Below are 18717 nucleotides of genomic sequence, written 5' to 3'. Positions count from 1 at the left end.
TCTTTTTTTTATGAATCAACTCTTTTTTTTTTTACTTTAAAATCGATTTTCTCAAAAACTATAAGGTTTTTTTGAAAAAAATTTCTTCTTGTTCCCACTGTTCTTCTTAACATTCCCAGTAATTTTGGTGTTGCTAGCTTTTAAAGGGGCTTTGCAATTAACCATTAAAGTCGGCGGGGGTATATTTTCCCACGGTCAGAAGGAGAATTTACATTGAAACTTTAAAATTGATTTTCTCAAAAACTATAAGGTCTTTTTGAAAAAAAATTCCCTCTTATTCCCACTGTTCTTCTTAACATTTTCTGCAAGTTTGGTGTTTCTAGCTTTTAAAGCGGCTTTGCTATTAACTGCTAAAGTCGGCGGGCGCATAATTTTCCCACGGTCAGAAGGAATTACTTTAAAATTGATTTTCTCAAAAACTATAAGGAATTTTTGAAAAAATGTTCCCCTCTTGTAGTCACTGAAAGATCTCAGGTGTTAGACACCTTGAAACATCTTTTCCATCACTTTTCTGGCCAGCATAAATGTTTCTAGTTTTCAAAGTTCGCCTCCCCATTGAAGTCTATTGCGGTTCGCGGAAGTTCATGCGAACCGAACCTTCCACGAACCCTGTCTACCCCCCTCACATTGGAGTAGGGAAGCCTCTGGATCATAATGAGGCTCTTCTTCACCCTCTGGGATCCAGCTCTGGCAGTCCCCAAACAGCGGGAATGTAAATATTTACCTTCCCAGCTCCAGCGCAGGTGCAGTAGGGGCTTCCCGATGGGTTTCAGCATAAATAGCCGCCCCAATTGGGTCCTCTCTACAGCCACAGCCAACAAGTTTGGCAGGTGTATTTTTGGGAGCTGCCAATGGATCCCGGAGGGTGAATTGGATTGGGGAAGCCTCATTGGGATCCAGAGGCTTACCCCTCCCTAGGTAAGTACCCCCAGAGTCTGTTTGCTTTTGTAACAGTTACTTACTTTTTAAGGCTGGGAGCACTGCATTTTTTAGTGGTGTACTCCTGAAAGACATACATACAATGGATACTCAGAGCTTACCTGTATTCCCTTGTTATTTCCTGTTCGCATTTCAAGAGTTAAAATTACATATTATATACATTTATTTGTTTGCACACAGACTCCTGATAAGGATAAAGTGTTGGAAGCTTCAAATGGTAATTAAATCTCTCTTCTGGGAGCTCAATGAATCAGATTCTCCCTCTCACTAGCAGACTGGGCCAGGTGCAGAGTGCACAGCGGAGCTTTAAGGATCACTCACCTGCCCGGGATCCAGCGGCAGCAGCCCGTATTCTCTGTTTCCTCCCGGGGATGGTGACTGTGCACTGCAGTCAATGTGAGCAGGGGGTCTTGGAGGATGAGGCCCACTTCCTGCTACACTGCAGCAAACACGCACCTGTGAGGACTGTCCACTTCCAGATACTCTCTGACCACATCCAGAATTTTACCTCCACAGATGAGGAGAGGAAACTCTACATCCTACTGGGGGAAGAGGAAACAACCGTACAAATAGCTGCCCGATATGTCAAAGCCTGCCACCAACTGAGAGGAACATGATACAACATGGACTGTATACACCCAATACCCCCCTATGGACTATATATCCCAGCCCCCCTCCTCCACACCCTAAGGACTACATCCCCTAACCTCCTATACCCTTCCCTTATTCCCACAACCCCCTCCCCATGTTAACGCTTTGTTTTGCTTCAGCAATGCTAAATGTATTTGGTCCTGCCAATAAAGCTTTTTTGGATTTGGATTTGGATGAGCGCTGCACTCACTTGTGCTGAAGTAACAGAGCAGAGTGTGTTCCCCTGGCTCTAGTCCCACAGCGCCTACCAGTTACACTGTGATTCTGGTGTCAGTTACACAGTTACTAATACACTATTTACAGTGGGTTGCAAAAGTATTCGGCCCCTTGAAGTTTTCCACATTTTATCATATTACGGCCACAAACATGAATCAATTTTATTGGAATTCCACATGAAAGACCAACACAAAGTGGTGTACACATAGAAGTGGAACGAAAATCATACATGAGTCCAAACATTTTTTACAAATAAATAACTGCAAAGTGGTGTGTGCATAATTATTCGGCCCCCTTTGATCTGAGTGCAGTCAGTTGCCTATAGACATTGCCTGATGAGTGCTAGTGACTAAATAGAGTGCATCTATGTGTAATCTAATGTCAGTACAAATACAGCTGCTCTGTGAGGGCCTCAGAAGTTTTCTAAGAGAATATTGGGAGCAACAACACCGCGAAGTCCAAAGAACACACAAGACAGGTCCAAGACAGGTCAGGGATCAAGTTATTGAGAAATTTAAAGCAGGCTTAGGCTACAAAAAGATTTCCAAAGCCTTGAACATCCCAAGGAGCACTGTTCAAACGATCATTCAGAAATGGAAGGAGTATGGCACAACTGTAAACCTACCAAGACAAGGCCATCCACCTAAATTCACAGGCCGAACAAGGAGAGCGCTGATCAGAAATGCAGTCAAGAGGCCCATGGTGACTCTGGACGAGTTGCAGAGATCTACAGCTTAGGAGGGAGACTCTGTCCATAGGACAACTATTAGTCATGCACTGTACAAAGTTGGACTTTATGGAAGAGTGGCAAGAAGAAAGGCATTGTTAACAGAAAGCATAAGAAGTCCCATTTGCAGTTTGCCACAAGCCATGTGGGGGACACAGCAACCATGTGGAAGAAGGTGCTCTGGTCAGATGAGACCAAAATGTAACTTTTTGGCCAAAATGCAAAACGCTATTTGTGGCAGAAAACTAACACTGCACATCACTCTGACACACACCATCCCCACTGTCAAATATGGTGGTGGTGGCAGCATCATGCTCGGGTGCTTCTCGTCAGCAGGGACAGGGAAGCTGGTAAGAGTTGATGGGAAGATGGATGGAGCCAAATACAGAGCAAACTTGGAAGAAAACCTCTTGGAGACTACAAAAGACTTGAGACTGGGGCGGAGGTTCACCTTCCAGCAGGACAATGACCCTAAATATAAAGCCAGGGCAACAATGGAATGGTTTAAAACAAAACATATTCTAACACATTCTATGTGTTAGAATGGCCCAGTCAAAGTCCAGATCTAAATCCAATCGAGAATCTGTGGCAAGATCTGAAAACTGCTGTTCACAAACGCTGTCCATCTAATCTGACTGAGCTGGAGCTGTTTTGCAAAGAAGAATGGTCAAGGATTTCAGTCTCTAGATGTGCAAAGCTGGTAGAGACATACCCTAAAAGACTGGCAGCTGTAATTGCAGTAAAAGGTGGTTCTACAAAGTATTGACTCAGGGGGCCGAATAATTACGCACACCCCACTTTGCAGTTATTTATTTGCAAAACATGTTTGGAATGATGTATGATTTTCAATCCACTTCTCACATGTACACCACTTTGTATTGGTGTTTCATGTGGAATTCCAATAAAATTGATGCATGTTTGTGGCAGTAATGTGATAAAATGTGCAAAACTTCAAGGGGGCCGAATACTTTTGCAACCCACTGTACTTCTGTTACTAATACACTATACACTTCTGTAGAATACTGACTGTACAGTGATCAAAACAAAATAACTCACGCCAGCAGGACATTAAAGGCCACCTGAAGTGAGTATTTATTTCCTTTTGAACAAAACCAGTTGCCTACAGTTCTGCTAATCTTTCTGTTTAAAATTGTTTGAATCACTCGCTTGAAACAAGCATGTGGCTAATCTTGTCAGATGTTTGTCAGAAACATCTGATCTGAATGATGTTCAGGGTCTATGGCTAAAAATGTTAGAGGCAGAGGATCAGCAGGACAGCCTGGCAATCTGCATTGTTTAAAAGGAAATAAATATGTCAACCTCCATATCCCTCTCACTTCAGGTATCCTTTAAAGAGAATCTGTAACGACAAAACGTCCCCTGGGGGGTACTCACCTCAGATGGGGGAAGCCTCAGGATCCTAATGAGGCTTCCCACGCTGTCTGCCGTCCCTCGGGGGTCTCGCTGTAGCCCTCCGTACAGCGGTGACGTAATATTTACCTTCCTGGCTCCTGCGCAGGCGCTCTGGCAGCTGTCGGCTCCGAAGGAGGCGGAAATACCCGATCGCCGTCGGGTCCGCTCTACTGCGCAGGCGCAAGTCTCCGGCGCCTGCGCAGTAGAGCGCACCCGACTGAGATCGGGTATTTCCGCCTCCTTCGGAGCGAAAGCAGCCACAGCGCCCCCGCTGGAGCCTGCAAAGGTAAATATTGAATTGAACAGTCGGGCCTGTCGCCGGCTGTTCGGAGGGCTGCAGCGAGACCTCCGTGGGACAGAGGACGGCGTGGGAAGCCTCATTAGGATCCTGAGGCTTCCCCCACCCTAGGTGAGTACCCCCCAGGAGACGTTTTTGATGTTACAGAGTCTCTTTAACCTCCTTAGCAGTACCCCCGAGTCAGGCTCGAGGCTGGAAATCCGCAGCTCAAAGCTCAAACCCCAATTCTGACTTGTGGCAGCTGCCGCAAGGTTATTTAGTTTCAACTCACCTCCCCCGGGATCCAGACGCCAGCAGCCATTCTTCTTCCTGTACTCTGAGGCTATGGATCCCTCTGGTGAGATTGTCGTCTGTCATCATAACGACAGTCAGCGATCTCACTATAGGGGTACAGCTCCACCTAGAAGATGCGTGCGCGGGGGGGGGTGGGGGGGGGCTGCATCGCTGGATCCCAGGGAAGTGAGTAACATGTAGGGGCTGCTGCAGGCTTTCTGGTGGCATGATTGTTTCCCACTTTTAGGGTCTTAAAGAGAGTCTGAAGCGAGAATAAATCTCGCTTCAGACCTCATAAATAGCAGGGGCATGTGTGCCCCTGCTAAAACGCCGCTATAGCGCGGCTTAACGGGGGTCCCTTCACCCCCAAATCCCCCTCGATACACCCGGGGAGCGCTTCCTGGTTGGGGCAGGGCTAGCCGCCGCAGCCCTGCCCCACGCGCGTCTGTCAGCGCGTATCTCCGCCTCTCCCCCGCCCCTCTCAGTCTTCCTTCACTGCGCCGCTGACAGACGCGACTGGAGGCAGGGCTGCAGCCGTTAGCCCTGCCTCCAGGAAGCAATAAATCACGACCAAATCTGCGACCAAGTGTCGCAGTGGTCGTTTTGGGGGTGAAGGGACCCCCGTTAAGCCGCGCTATAGCGGCGGTTTAGCAGGGGCACACGTGCCCCTGCTATTTATGAGCTCTGAAGCGAGATTTATTCTCGCTTTAGAGTCTCTTTAAAGAGGAGCTCCGGTGAAAATAATGTAATAAAAAAGTGCTTCATTTTTACAATAATTATGTATAAATGAATTAGTCAGTGTTTGCCCATTGTAAAATCTTTTAAATCCCTGATTTACATTCTGACATTACATGGTTACATTTTTACTGTTGGCAGGTGATGTAGCTGCTGCATGCTTTTTTGCCAGTTGGAAACAGCTGTAAACAACTATTTCCCACAATGCAGCAAGGTTCACAGACAGGAAACTGCCAAGAGTACGTACTTTTCTTGTTTCTTGTGGGAGGGGTTTCACCACAATATCAGCCATACAGTGCCCCCTGATGATCCGATTGTGAAAAGGAATAGATTTCTCATGTAAAAGGGGGTATCAGCTACTGATTGGGATAAAGTTGAATTCTTGGTCGGAGTTTCTCTTTAAAGCTTGTAAAAAATGTGCACAGCTTTTACTGACAAGACTACAGGATTAGCTGCATGTTTGTTTCTGGACTGGTATTGTTTAAAAGGAAACACATATGGCACTCTCACCTCGGGTTCACTTTAAAGGATGAACAATATGGAGACTACTATATTTATTTCCTTTTGAACAATACCAGTTGTCTGGCAGCCCTGCTGATATATTTGGCTGCAGTAGTGTTTAAATAACACCAGAAACAAGCATGCAGCTAATCTTGTCAGATCTGACAATAATGTCAGAAACACCTGATCTGCTGCACGCTTGTTTAGGATCTATAGCTAAAAGGATTAGAGGCAGATAATCAGCAGGATAGCCAGGCAACTGGTATTGTTTAAGAGAAAATAAATATGGCAGCCTCCATATCCCTTTCCTTACAGTTGTCCTTTAATAGTAATGCATATAAATATATATAAAAAACAGCAGCTGAGCCTTGCTCAAAGCTGCTCCATCCAGCAGGAATCTTTTACAAACAGCTCTGTGCTGCTCCATGCACCCTAACTTGGATGGCTGATCCAGCAAGTTAAACAGGAAGGAGGAGCCAGTGCAGACTACTCTTGGAGCCTATGTGGAAGGTATAGCAGCCATGGCACCACCTGGCATACCTGCCACAGCTTAGTTATGTCTCTGCTGCTGCCTCACTATTACACCCCTCCCCCTGATCTCCCAACCACACTAGTACCTCAACTCAACCTCCACCAATCCGGTTCACCCACCAAAATGGTCTCGTCACAAATTTGGTTCTCCACCCCACCAGTCCCCTTGCCACTTTGGTTTAACTACCACACAGCTTTCCACCACCACTCTACCCCACCACTGCTGGTACATCCACTATGCTGGTCTCCCTGCTCTGCTTTCACTGGTTCCCCTCTCCACAGTTATAGGCTGAAGCACATGCATAGAGTGGACTCCAGTCGCAAAACCACATGAAGACTAAATGATGAAGGTTGCAGCAGTGGTCAAGCAAAGGCAGCTGGAATGAGGAAAGGTAGCTGTACCAATTACCAGGGACTGTATTAGGTAAAACCAGTAATTCCTCGATTCTTGAAGGAACCCACTACATATGCGCGTCTGCTGCGGATTGCATGCTTTTATGTCCCCTCAACTCTCTTCCCTCCACTGCTTTGAGCGCAATAGTTGGCAGCAGGGCCGGTTCTAGACTTTTTGCTGCCTGAGGCAAACTTGTGAAGATACGGCCCCCGATTTGGAATGATCGCACAGCATCCCAACAATTTACTCTGCTTCATTTAATGTTCTCACATGACATGCTGCAGCTCAACACAATAGCACACTGGCTGGCTGTGAGTCTTTGACAAACAAACTGCTCACCCTCAGCCACTCCATTCCTCCCCAGTCAGGACAACAGTGCCACCTCCTCCCTTCTGCTGTGCAAGTCAAATGAAACACTGCTGCTCTCCTGCCTCCCCCCTCCTCACTCAGTGTCAGACTTCTCACACAGCACAACAAGCTGCTTTCTTCAATGATGGCCTCTTTACCTCGTTCTCCTCTTGCTTCTCCTCCAACTCTGACTGCATGATGTTAGTGTAAACACAGTACAAAAAATGCTGCCCCTGTAATCTGTGCTCCTGATGCAAATGTTTCACCTTGCTTCATGAGAGAATCGGTGCTGGTTGGAAGTTGTAATAAGCACGTGTAACTACTGTATGTGCCAATGCCGTGCATATTACAACTGCCTTTTAGTTATATACATAGGGACCTAGGCAAAAATGAACACGGAGATCTCACAATGACGGGTTAACAAAACCAAAGGTCCTAGCAAATGCATCTGTATAAATATACAATGTATGACCAATTCTGATAACGTAAACTTCTAATATAGTAAACTACTTTTCCTGGTCCCTTGGAGATTACTATAAAGGGCTTCTACTGTATAATGATATCAGAGTATATTCTTGCTAAGCTAAATGATAGTTTGGATGGCGTTTATAACTAATGCTGCTCAAATCCGGAACCGGGAGATACCCGGATAGTTACTATCCGGATATCTCCCCGTAAACCTGTGCGGGGTGGGCGGGGTTTTCAATCTTGAGCGAGGAGAACGCCAGCGCATACCACTAAGGCTGCATCCGAAATGACCACCAGCTCAGTGTGCAGCACCTAGATAGATTTTCTGCACACTTCGCATTCAATTCAGATGCAAATCATATGCAAATCTGCTACTACTTATTATGCAAACAGGAAACTCAGGAGGAGGGGCTGGGAGCAGCTAACCTGACAGTTACATAGTTACAAAGTTAAGAAAAGGTGGGGGGAAAGGCTGCACATCCCTAAACACATGCTGCAATTGAATGGTTAATCGCACAGGCATACACCGCCTCTGCTAGACTGAAAAATGCATGCCCTGCATCCAAGACAAGTGCTAACATTTATTAAACTAGGAGGAACTTTAGCTTCCAACATAGTTTGCATGCAAAGTCTTACCTGTCTGACGTCTTCTTCAGTCGTCCTTCGGCCCCTCCCTCAATGCTCTCCATGCGCGTCACGTGATTACAAACACTTCCTCCTTCAACCCGGAAGTAGGAAGTGTTTGTAATCACGTGACTGCCGCTTGGGTTGCATCGTGGGAGGCACAGAGGGACGGACGAAGAAGACGTCAGACAGGTAAGATTGACCCCCCCGCCCACCCCGCACAGGTAACTGGGAGATATCCGGATAGAACTATCCGGATGTCTCCCGGTTCCGGATTTGAGCAGCTCTAGCCCTCTGCACTCAGGCTTTGAATACACTAGGTGGTGCGTCAAAGGTTACGTTTTGCTGCATATGCGTTTGTGCATTTTTTTGTCATAATGAAGTGCGTTTTGAGTGTGTTGTGTGTTTCATACATGCATTTTGCTTGCGTTTTACTGCGTTTTACACATATGAATGGCATGTGTGGTTTTGTGCGTTTTGTATACTGGAAAGTTTAATGCAGGGCCGGATTTACCATAAGGCACTGTAGGCACGTGCCTACAGGCGCCTGATGATGAAAAGGCGGCTCACTCCTGTCCTCGAACGCCTCCCTCCCTCTTTCCCTATGCAGAGTCCTGATGAGAGTGTAAATGAGAGGTTACTCACCCAGCTCTCGGCATTCCACTGACGAGATCTCCCTTCAGTCAGGGAAACCTCTACCTTCCTAACAGTTTGAGGCAACTCTAGCTACTTAATACTAAAGATAGCTCTGACTATAATGGGCAAGGGAAGTAAGGGAGAAGTGACAGCTGGGACAGCCAGCACACTTGTGGTGCGGTTCGGCGGGAGTTTGCAGGTTCATGGAGGGCAAAGTCTAGGGTGCCAGGATATCTGTGCCTATAGGCTCTTGTGATGTAAATCCGGGCCTGGTTTAATGGTTAAGTGGTGGCTGGATAATGTAATGGTTAAGGGCTCTGCCTCTGACACAGGTGACCAAGGTTCGAATCTTGGCTCTGGCTGTTCAATAAGACAGTAGGAGACCTTGGGCAAGTCTCCCTAACACTGCTATTGCCTATAGAGCGTGTCCTAGTGGCTGCAGCTCTGGCGCTTTGAGTCCGCCAGGAGAAAAGTGTGATATAAATGTTCTGTGCTGTGATTGTATGCGTTTCTGATATGCGTTTTATGCAAATGTTTTGGAATGTCGCTAGTATAAAAACACATTTTCATCCTCTCTCACCACTAGGAAATTAACAGGAAACGAAAATACATTATCAAACTTGTTTTTTTTTAATACAAAAACGCATAAAAAAGGCAATACAAACGAAATAAGAAGCTATACCTGTGTGTCATAATTGACATACATTGTGTGCGTTTTAAATGCGTTTTGGAAAAATATGCAGCAAGTTTTAAAAAAAAGCACATTGCAAAACGCAAACAAAGGCATTTTTTCATGCGGCAATTGACTTACATTATGCGTGTTAATGCTAGCGTTTTACGTAATGCTAGCGTTTCTGCTGTATGTTCCTACCGTCGGTGTCAGTATGTGCAGCTTGGTAAGATGCGCTACCATTTATTTTCTACTTTGCATAATATTTCCAAATAATATATTGTTGCCATTCAAAATACTAGGAAGATCATTTAAATGTTGTGATAGCGAGGACAAATGGGCAAATAAAATATGTGTTTTTGTCTACAGTAGCATTGTTTATTTTAAAACTATAGGGAATAGAATGTGAGAAATAGTGATTTTTTTTCATTTTTTCCTTGTTTTTTTTTTTAAAAATGAATAGAAAACAAAGTAATAACTGCAAACAAGTATCACCCCCAAAAAGCCTAATTTGCAGTGAAAAAAATAAGATATAGATCATCTAAGTGTGATAAGCAGTGATAAAGTTATGGCAAAATGAATGGGAATAGGAAATTGCTACATTACTGCAGCTAGTTGGTCAGCTGATCTGCAGGGGAGGGACAGTTGCCTGGCACATGCAGCCGTGAGACTGGCCGTGACAATGACCATGAGACTGGCCGTGAGACTGGCCGTGAGACTAGCCGTGAGACTGGCAGTTGATAAAGCAGTTAAGAATGGCAGTTGGTCCTCATTCACATACAAGCCATCGATCAGGAAACATCTCAACGGATTTTCTCCTGCTTCTTTGGTTTTCAGTGAATATTTGTGACTTCCAGTCAATTTTTTTTACTCCAAAGCGACATTTCTAGTGACTCACTATCAACCAGTGACATTTTTAACCAGTTTTGCTCATTTTTGACCAAGATGAGTGCCAGACAAGACACCGAGAGGTAAGTGGAGCCACCAGAGGCCATCAGAGAGCTGAAGGGGGATGGAAAACCAGTGAGGAGAGCCTTGCTACTAATTCTGGGCTGCATGGGGGCCTTTTATTGCCTGATTGTGGGATATTCATCTTTTGGTGACATGTGGAGTAGGTAGGCCTTAGGACTAGCTTTCTCCTTGGTGACAGTTGGAGTAGCCTAGGGAAACAGTAAATTCGGGCGCCTGAGGCTAGTGGACAAATCGGGCGCCGCCATTCACTCCTATAATAAATATCGTTTAATGGGCGCCCGATAGGAAAAAAGGGCGCCGGTGAAAAATAACGTTTTAAAAGCGGCGCCCGGAGACTTAATGTTTTATTACTGCTTCTCATGATTACACATTATTTAATGATTTATACATTTTTAAATATTATTTTTAAACGAAAAACAGTACAATATTTTTTTTCAAACATTATTTTTAAACGAAAAACAGTACATTTTTTTACATTATTTTTAAACGAAAAAACCAACAGGGGGGTCTTAGGTTTAGGCACCAACAGGGGGGTCTTAGGTTTAGGCACCAACAGGGGGGGTCTTAGGTTTAGGCACCAACAGGGGGTCTTAGGTTTAGGCACCAAAAGGGGGGTCTTAGGTTTAGGCACCAACAGGGGGGTCTTAGGTTTAGGCACCAACAGGGGGGTCTTAGGTTTAGGCACCAACAGGGGGGTCTTAGTTTTAGGCACCAACAGGGGGGTCTTAGGTTTAGGCACCAACAGGGGGGTCTTAGGTTTAGGCACTAACAGGGGGGTCTAGGGGTTAGGGGTAGGTACAGGGAGGGTTACTTAGGCACCAACAGGGGGGGTCTTAGGTTTAGGCATCAACAGGGGGGTCTAGGGGTTAGGGGTAGGTACAGGGAGGGTTACTTAGTAATTATTTTTTTTTAACGTTATTATACGTTTCAGTATTTAAACGAAAGATTAACGTTTTTACAATTGCCGATTTAATGCACATTATTTAATGATTTATAACTTTAAAAAACATTAATTTTAAACGAAATACAGTACAATACATTTTTAAACGTTATCCATGCTTATCGTTAAAAACCCGGCGCCCTTTTTTCCCAGCGCCCCTTTTTAACGTACGCGTAGCCTAGGTAGGGCTTAGGCCTAGCATCAGAGCTAGATCATACAAAATGTAAAGCTAGGCAGTTGCCTAGGGCATGGGGAGAGTCTAGGGGCCTGGTGGATGCTAGCCCCCATCAAATCTTACTAAAAAAAAACAGGTGACCATCTGCGGTGTGTAAAAACAGCTATCTTGCCAAGGGCCCAGTGGCGTAGCTAAGGATCTTTAGGCCTCAGTGCAAGTTTTACATGGGGCCTGCCAAGCATTCAACAACATAACAATTCTTATCTGCAACAATACCTGGCAAGGGCATCCACAGTGTAAGAGGTGTAAGCAGAGGAGGGGACAGGTCATTAATGATCATCACTAGTCAAGGCATCTATAGAAGTGATCAGTAACAGCATAGCACCTTAGAAGGGCAAATACTGTGGTTGAGGGAGGGCCCCTAGTGGGCCCCTCTGGTCCTGGGGCCCCAGTGCAGTCACAGCCCTTTTCACCCCCTATTGCTACGCCACTGCTAGGGACCCATTTCATCTAAATGTATTTCTGGTTACATCAAAAACACAGGAAAAATCATTATATGTTTGTATGACAATGTGATACATGCAATGTTGATTTTAGACTTTATAGTCTCTGTGGGAGCTCGTTCACATTACAGGCGTTTTTGCCATTTTTTAAGCGCTGGCGATTTTCAAAATCGCCCTGAAAGCGCTTGTGCAATGATTCCCTATGAGACAGTTCACATCTGAGCAGTTAATTTCCGATCCGCTCAGAAAAGCGGTGCCTGTCCCATTTTGCGATGTTGCCTTAATGGAAGGTATAGGAAAAACGCAAACGCTCAGAATATCGCTTTGTGCAGCCATTGCGTGAGCGTTTTTGAGAATAAATACATTGCATTTATTGTTTTCTGGATCAAAGAGTTGACTGCCTGACTGACGTCAAGAAGTGAAATAACGCAGTCGCTCTGCAAAAGCAAAAGCACCAAAGCATCAGTCATGTATGGAGGTTTTACACCACTCCCCCTCTGCTGTGGCCTGCACCCCCCCCCCCCATTTCTAATTGCCCCTCTGCTGTAACCTGCAATCTCCCCCCTCCATATTTTACAAGTATCATGTAGTATAAAGATAAGAGGAGGGGATCTTGTCGTAGAATAAAATAGCAATCAACCAAACAAATCTAATATGACTTCAGATCAGTGATGAGCGAAAATGCAAAAATAATTTTCTACGAATTTTCGCCTAATTTCGTTTCGACAGGCGAATTTTTCGATCTAATATTTTCGCGTTAATTTTCACCTAATGCCGGTTATTGTTGCGTTAAAGTCGTAGTTCATCGCGTATGTATTTCCGCGTAGTTGTAGTACCGCTATGCGAAGCTTCGCCACGCATTTATTAGCGGATTATTGCGGACATTTTTCCGCATAAGAGCATAAGCGTCCGCATATAGCCACGTTTCTTGCGGATTATTGCGGACATTTTTCCGCATAAGGGCATAAGCGTCCACATACAGTGAAGTTTCTTGCGGGTTATTGCGGACATTTTTTCACATAAGGGCATAAGCGTCCTCATACTTCAATTTTCGATGCTGGTCGAAAACGCGAATATTTCTGAAGATCTTCGCGAAAATTTGCCAAATTCGAAAACGGGATTTTCGATGCGAAAATGACTATGGCGAAAATTCGCAAGCAACACTGCTTCAGATGCCCATAAACTATACAAATTTTAGCAATTGATCTTCCAATAGACAGGGTTTGGATAGTGTTGATGGTGCCAATTGACAAAAAATGTAATTTAATTGATCTATTTTGTGGATCGATTCTATTTGAAATGATCAGATTGGTTACATTTTGTATCCCATGTATGGGCCCGATCAATTCCTTCTAAACTATTTGTTCTGGTCACCATTATGGAATTGGAAGGTCGACCATTCGCTAAAATGATATCGTCAATGGGCACCGAAACTGCTTATTACTCAAGTAGGGTCGGCTGTAGGTGAGGAGACGCCGGTGTAGGCAGAACTCTGATCTCTTCACACGGCTTTATGTTTAGGGATGCGCTCAAAGTAATTGTTGTATCCAAAGTATTTTTTGCATCAAAATGTATATTTTCACCTGGTGCAAAATTTTTTAAAAAATGATCGCCAACAAATGTATGTTATATGAAGGTGTTTTCTCGTATCTATTGACTTCAATTAATTTAGCAAAAATGTGCATGTCTGTGTATTTTCACATATATTCTCATCTGTGCGCAAATGTCATCATCATGAGAGACAAAATCGGAGGGGACTGGAGTGGGTGCAACAGAGGAATAGAAGGCTGAAGAAGCAGAGACTGGGGTAAAGGAGGGAAAGTGGGGAGAGATGGAGGACAGAGAGAAAAGCAGATGGAAAGCTGCATGCAAAAGTCAAGAGTGTGTGGAAGACATGATTCAGCAATCTGCTATATTGGATAAATAAAAAAGCATCAATAAACAATCACTATTGTTCTGCGCCTCCTGCTCACTTGTCATCACCCTTCCCCTCTCTATAGAGCAGAATGGGTTATAGCCGACCAGCATCTCTGTACAGCAATCATCAAAATACAAGAAATACAGTGCTCAACTTCATGTGAAGTAAAAGGAAAATGGATCACCCAATTAAAGCAACAGTATCTTCCCACAGAGCAGGGAGTACCCCACTCTAAAAGCATGAATCGGGGGGACCCCTTTACCTAATGGCATAGCCCTAGAATGGAGACCGGTCTCCCACACACCACACAGCCCCATCACGCATAGCTCCCAACTGTCCCTCTTTCGGAAGCCCTGTCCCTTTGTCCCTGTTTCCTCCTCATTTGTCCCTCTTTCAGGACATTGTCCCTCTTTTTATGTAAATATATATATATATTTCTCTACTAAAAATGTGTTTGACTCTAAACTTTATTCCCATCCTTTAAATTGATATATTACTTACTTTTAAAATGTTAAAATAAAGGAAAATGAACCAGGATAGAAAGGACCAGTGTGGTTTGAATTATAAAACAACATATTTTCCTTATGAAATCTTTATGGTATGCGTGACTAGGGGTGTGACGGGGTGTGGCTTGTGTCCTTCTTTCTCATCTCAAAAAGTTGGGAGGTATGCACAACACAAGCCGGCAACGCATACAGTGTGTTGAGCCCAGCGCTAGGTAGATTGCAGATGTCAGTGAACTGTGTATGTACAGCAGCACAGATGACATACGGATCTCACCTCTCTTCAACAACCGCTGTCTGCAGGATAGTAGAGTGTGTATCCACCAGCCAAGTGACAGTGACTCCAGTGGCGTAAGGATGGTAAGGGCAGCTCACATGCCCACCGCAAACACAGAGCTCCGTGTTTCAACCACATGGGTCGCGAGGTCCAGCCGTATGCAAATGTATGCAGCTTAAACATGAACCAATCAAATCCTGCTGAGCTAAAATTTGAATTTTCAAGCTGCATACTTTTACATACAAAATTTGCACAATTTTACATCAACTGGAAATGATGTGCATCTCATTGACCATTGCTACTCCCCAGGGCCGGGACAAGACTTCCCAGCACTAGAGGCTGGGATTCCAAAGTGCGCCCCCCCCCCCCTTCTTCAAAGGAGGTAATTTAAGCAACTATAGGTGCCCATGTTAACTTCTATTAAATTCTGTTAAATTACTGGCTGTAGCTAGTAATTTGGGCACTGGGGACACACAATAGCTCTGTAGAGGAACTCTGTACATCAGGGACAATAGAAAAGCCTTGGTGGAGTTTTTCTAGCTGTGGCGGGTACTGGTAGTGGCGAGAATAGCGATGATGGTACTAAAATCATTCTGCCTTCTTAATCTCAAGTATGATTTAAATGTATGCCAATCACCCAAAAAAAAAAAAAAAGACAAATACACACAGTAATTACACATACACTGTACATACATACACTGTATACACACACTGTACTTACACACACACTGTACATACACACACACACACACACTGTACATACACACACACTGTACATACACACACACATACACACACACACACACTGCACATACACACACACACATGCATGCACAAACTGCACATACACACTGCACATACACACACACATACACACATGCATGCACAAACTGCAGAGGCGTAGCTAGGGTTTTCAGCGCCCGGGGACAAAGACTATTAATGCGCCCCCTAAGGTGAAGGGTCGTGACCAAATGTGGGCGTGGTTATGGGTACTCCACATTTGGTCACGCCCCTTCAAATGTACATGGAGGTTAGCAGGCTCACGCTCACCCACCCTCCCTCAGTATGTACCTTCCAGCATGTTCCAAGACAAATTCAGCAATCATGAGCCCCCCACCCCCATCAAGACAAATTCCGCAATCATGAGCAAACATGAGGCCCCCAACAAGACAAATTTAGCAATCCTGAGGCCCCCAACAAGACAAATTCAGCAATCATGAGGCCCCTAACAAGACAAATTCAGCAATCATGAGGCCCCTAACAAGACAAATTCAGCGATCTTGAGGCCCCCAACAAATCATGAGGCCCCCAACAAGACAAATTCAGTAACCATGAGGCCCCCAACAAGACAAATTCAGCAGTCATGAGGCACATAAATTGACAGCATTTCACATAAATAGGCAGAATGTCCCCTTAATATGGTAGACACCTCTCACCTGGCAGCAGTTCCGCCAAAATACACATAATCTGACAGCAATGCTTGCCCAAAAATAGGTAGCCCCAGGTCTATAGGTGTCCCCAGAATAGGTGGCCAGCAGTATAGATGTCCCCAGAACAGGTAGCCAGGGGTAGAGATGTCCACAGAACAGGTAGCCAGGGGTATATGTGCCCAGTATATGTAGGCAGGGGTATGCGTCCCCAGTATATGTAGCCAGAGGTATATGTGCCCAGTATATGTAGCCAGGGGTATAAATGCCCAGTATATGTAGCCAGGGGTATATGTACCCAGTATATGTAGTTAGGGGTATATGTGCCCAGTATATGTAGGCAGGGGTATATGTGCCCAGAGTAGGTAGCCAGGGGTATATGTGCCCAGAGTAGGTAGCCAGGGGTATATGTGCCCAGAGTAGGTAGCCAGGGGTATATGCCCAGTATATGTAGGCAGGGGTATATGTGCCCAGAGTAGGTAGCCAGGGGTATATGTGCCCAGAGTAGGTAGCCAGGGGTATATGTGCCCAGAGTAGGTAGCCAGGGGTATATGTGCCCAGAGTAGGTAGCCAGGGGTATATGCCCAGTATATGTAGGCAGGGGTATATGTGCCCAGAGTAGGTAGCCAGGGGTATATGTGCCCAGAGTAGGTAGCCAGGGGTTTATGCCCAGTATATGTAGGCAGGGGTATATATGCCCAGAGTAGGTAGCCAGGGGTATATGTGCCCAGAGTAGGTAGCCAGGGGTATATGTGCCCAGAGTAGGTAGCCAGGGGTATATGCCCAGTATATGTAGGCAGGGGTATATGTGCCCAGAGTAGGTAGCCAGGGGTATATGTGCCCAGAGTAGGTAGCCAGAGGTTTATGCCCAGTATATGTAGGCAGGGGTATATATGCCCAGAGTAGGTAGCCAGGGGTATATGTGCCCAGAGTAGGTAGCCAGGGGTATATGTGCCCAGAGTAGGTAGCCAGGGGTATATGCCCAGTATATGTAGGCAGGGGTATATGTGCCCAGAGTAGGTAGCCAGGGGTATATGTGCCCAGAGTAGGTAGCCAGGGATATATGTCCAGTATATGTAGCCAGGGGTATATGTGCCCAGAGTAGGTAGCCAGGTCAGGTGTCCCCCTCCCCAGCAGGAGGGGAGCAGCGCAGAGAAGAGCTGCTCTCCCTCCCTCGCTGTCCCCTCCAATGTCCGGGTGGCTCAGGCTGGCAGCGGCGGGCGGAACTTACCTCCGTCTCTCGCAGCGCCGGATGGATCTGCCGCTACTCTGGTCTGGTCCAGACCAGAGCAGCGGCTGCGCACTCGAACTTCCGGCCGGCGCTGGAGCGAGACGGAGGTGAGTTCCGCCCGCCGCTGCCAGGCCAGCCACCCGGACATTGGAGGGGACAGCGAGGGAGAGAGAGAGCACCTAAGGTGAGGGAAGGAGGGGGGATATGGCCCCCCTTCCCCACCGTCCGCACAGCTCTCCCTCTTCTCTGCGCTGCTCCCCTCCGCCGCAAAAAAAAAAAAAACCCACAGCTCAGCCAGGCTGAGGGCGCCCTCGGGGACCAAGCGCCCCGGGGCACTTGTCCTACCCCGACCCCCCCTAGCTCCGCGCCTGACAAACTGCACATACACACACACACACACACACACACACTGCACATACACACACACACTGCACATACACACACACACTGCACATACACACACACTGCACATACACACATGCATGCACAAACTGCACATACACACACACACACACACTGCACATACACACACACACACACTGCACATACACACACACTGCACATACACACACACACTGCACATACACACACACTGCACATACACACATGCATGCACAAACTGCACATACACACACACACACTGCACATACACACACACACACACACTGCACATACACACATGCATGCACACACTCGTACACACAGTACATACACATACACTGTACATATACACACACCTGCAGTGGTCTCAATCTAAATCCCTCATCTACTCTCACATCACGAGGGCAGGCACTGCTGACTGTACTGAGAACACATCACATCAAGTCACAACTATTTGATGTGTGTGTGATTCCCTCTCTGCCTCTTTGAAAGCCCCCTTCCCCCACCATACCTGCATCTTCTCAGGCCTCCATGTGATAGCAGCTGGGTGGTCTCTGGCTGTTCCATTCATCAATGAGCAGAGATCCGCATTTATTGCTGCCTGAATGATAACAGGGGGTCCCTGTCCCTTCTCACAGAGTCCAGCTAGTTACATCGCAGACAGACTCACATGTTGTCCACAGTGACAGGCAACTCTGCAGGAAGCCATAAGACAGGAGTTCCCGTACAGCAGAAGTCGGCTTCCTGCTGTTGCCTAGCGACCCCTTACACACAGCCATGCCTGTCATCTCTTTGATGACAGCGTGGCTGCAGCTCAGAACAGGCGGTGCTCTTTGCTATATAGAACAGAGGACTCGGAGAGATCATAGAGCAGGAGGGGAAAGGGCAAAAGAATGGGGCAGCCGCGGCAGGGAGAGTGCAGAGGAATGCGCCCTCTAGTGGAAGCGCTCAGAGGCTGCAGCCTGT

The 18717-nt window shown here is 46.0% G+C and overlaps 1 long non-coding RNA gene across 6 annotated transcripts in view; it reads right to left on the bottom strand.

The window, feature by feature from the left end:
- Positions 1-18510, bottom strand: part of LOC137519626 (uncharacterized) — a 66635-nt gene extending 48125 nt beyond the window's left edge. For 5 of the 6 annotated variants that reach the window (XR_011021049.1, XR_011021044.1, XR_011021046.1 and 2 more), the window contains exon 1: positions 18263-18510. This is a non-coding gene — a long non-coding RNA (uncharacterized lncRNA). Of the gene's footprint in view, positions 1-962; positions 1004-18262 lie in introns of all 6 variants that reach the window. The other variant, XR_011021048.1, reaches the window with a different exon arrangement.
- Between the last annotated feature and the right edge of the window lie 207 nt (positions 18511-18717).

This window comes from Hyperolius riggenbachi, chromosome 5, assembly GCF_040937935.1.
Source record: "Hyperolius riggenbachi isolate aHypRig1 chromosome 5, aHypRig1.pri, whole genome shotgun sequence".
Taxonomy (NCBI): domain Eukaryota; kingdom Metazoa; phylum Chordata; class Amphibia; order Anura; family Hyperoliidae; genus Hyperolius; species Hyperolius riggenbachi.
This window is presented reverse-complemented; position numbering and strand designations above follow the sequence as displayed.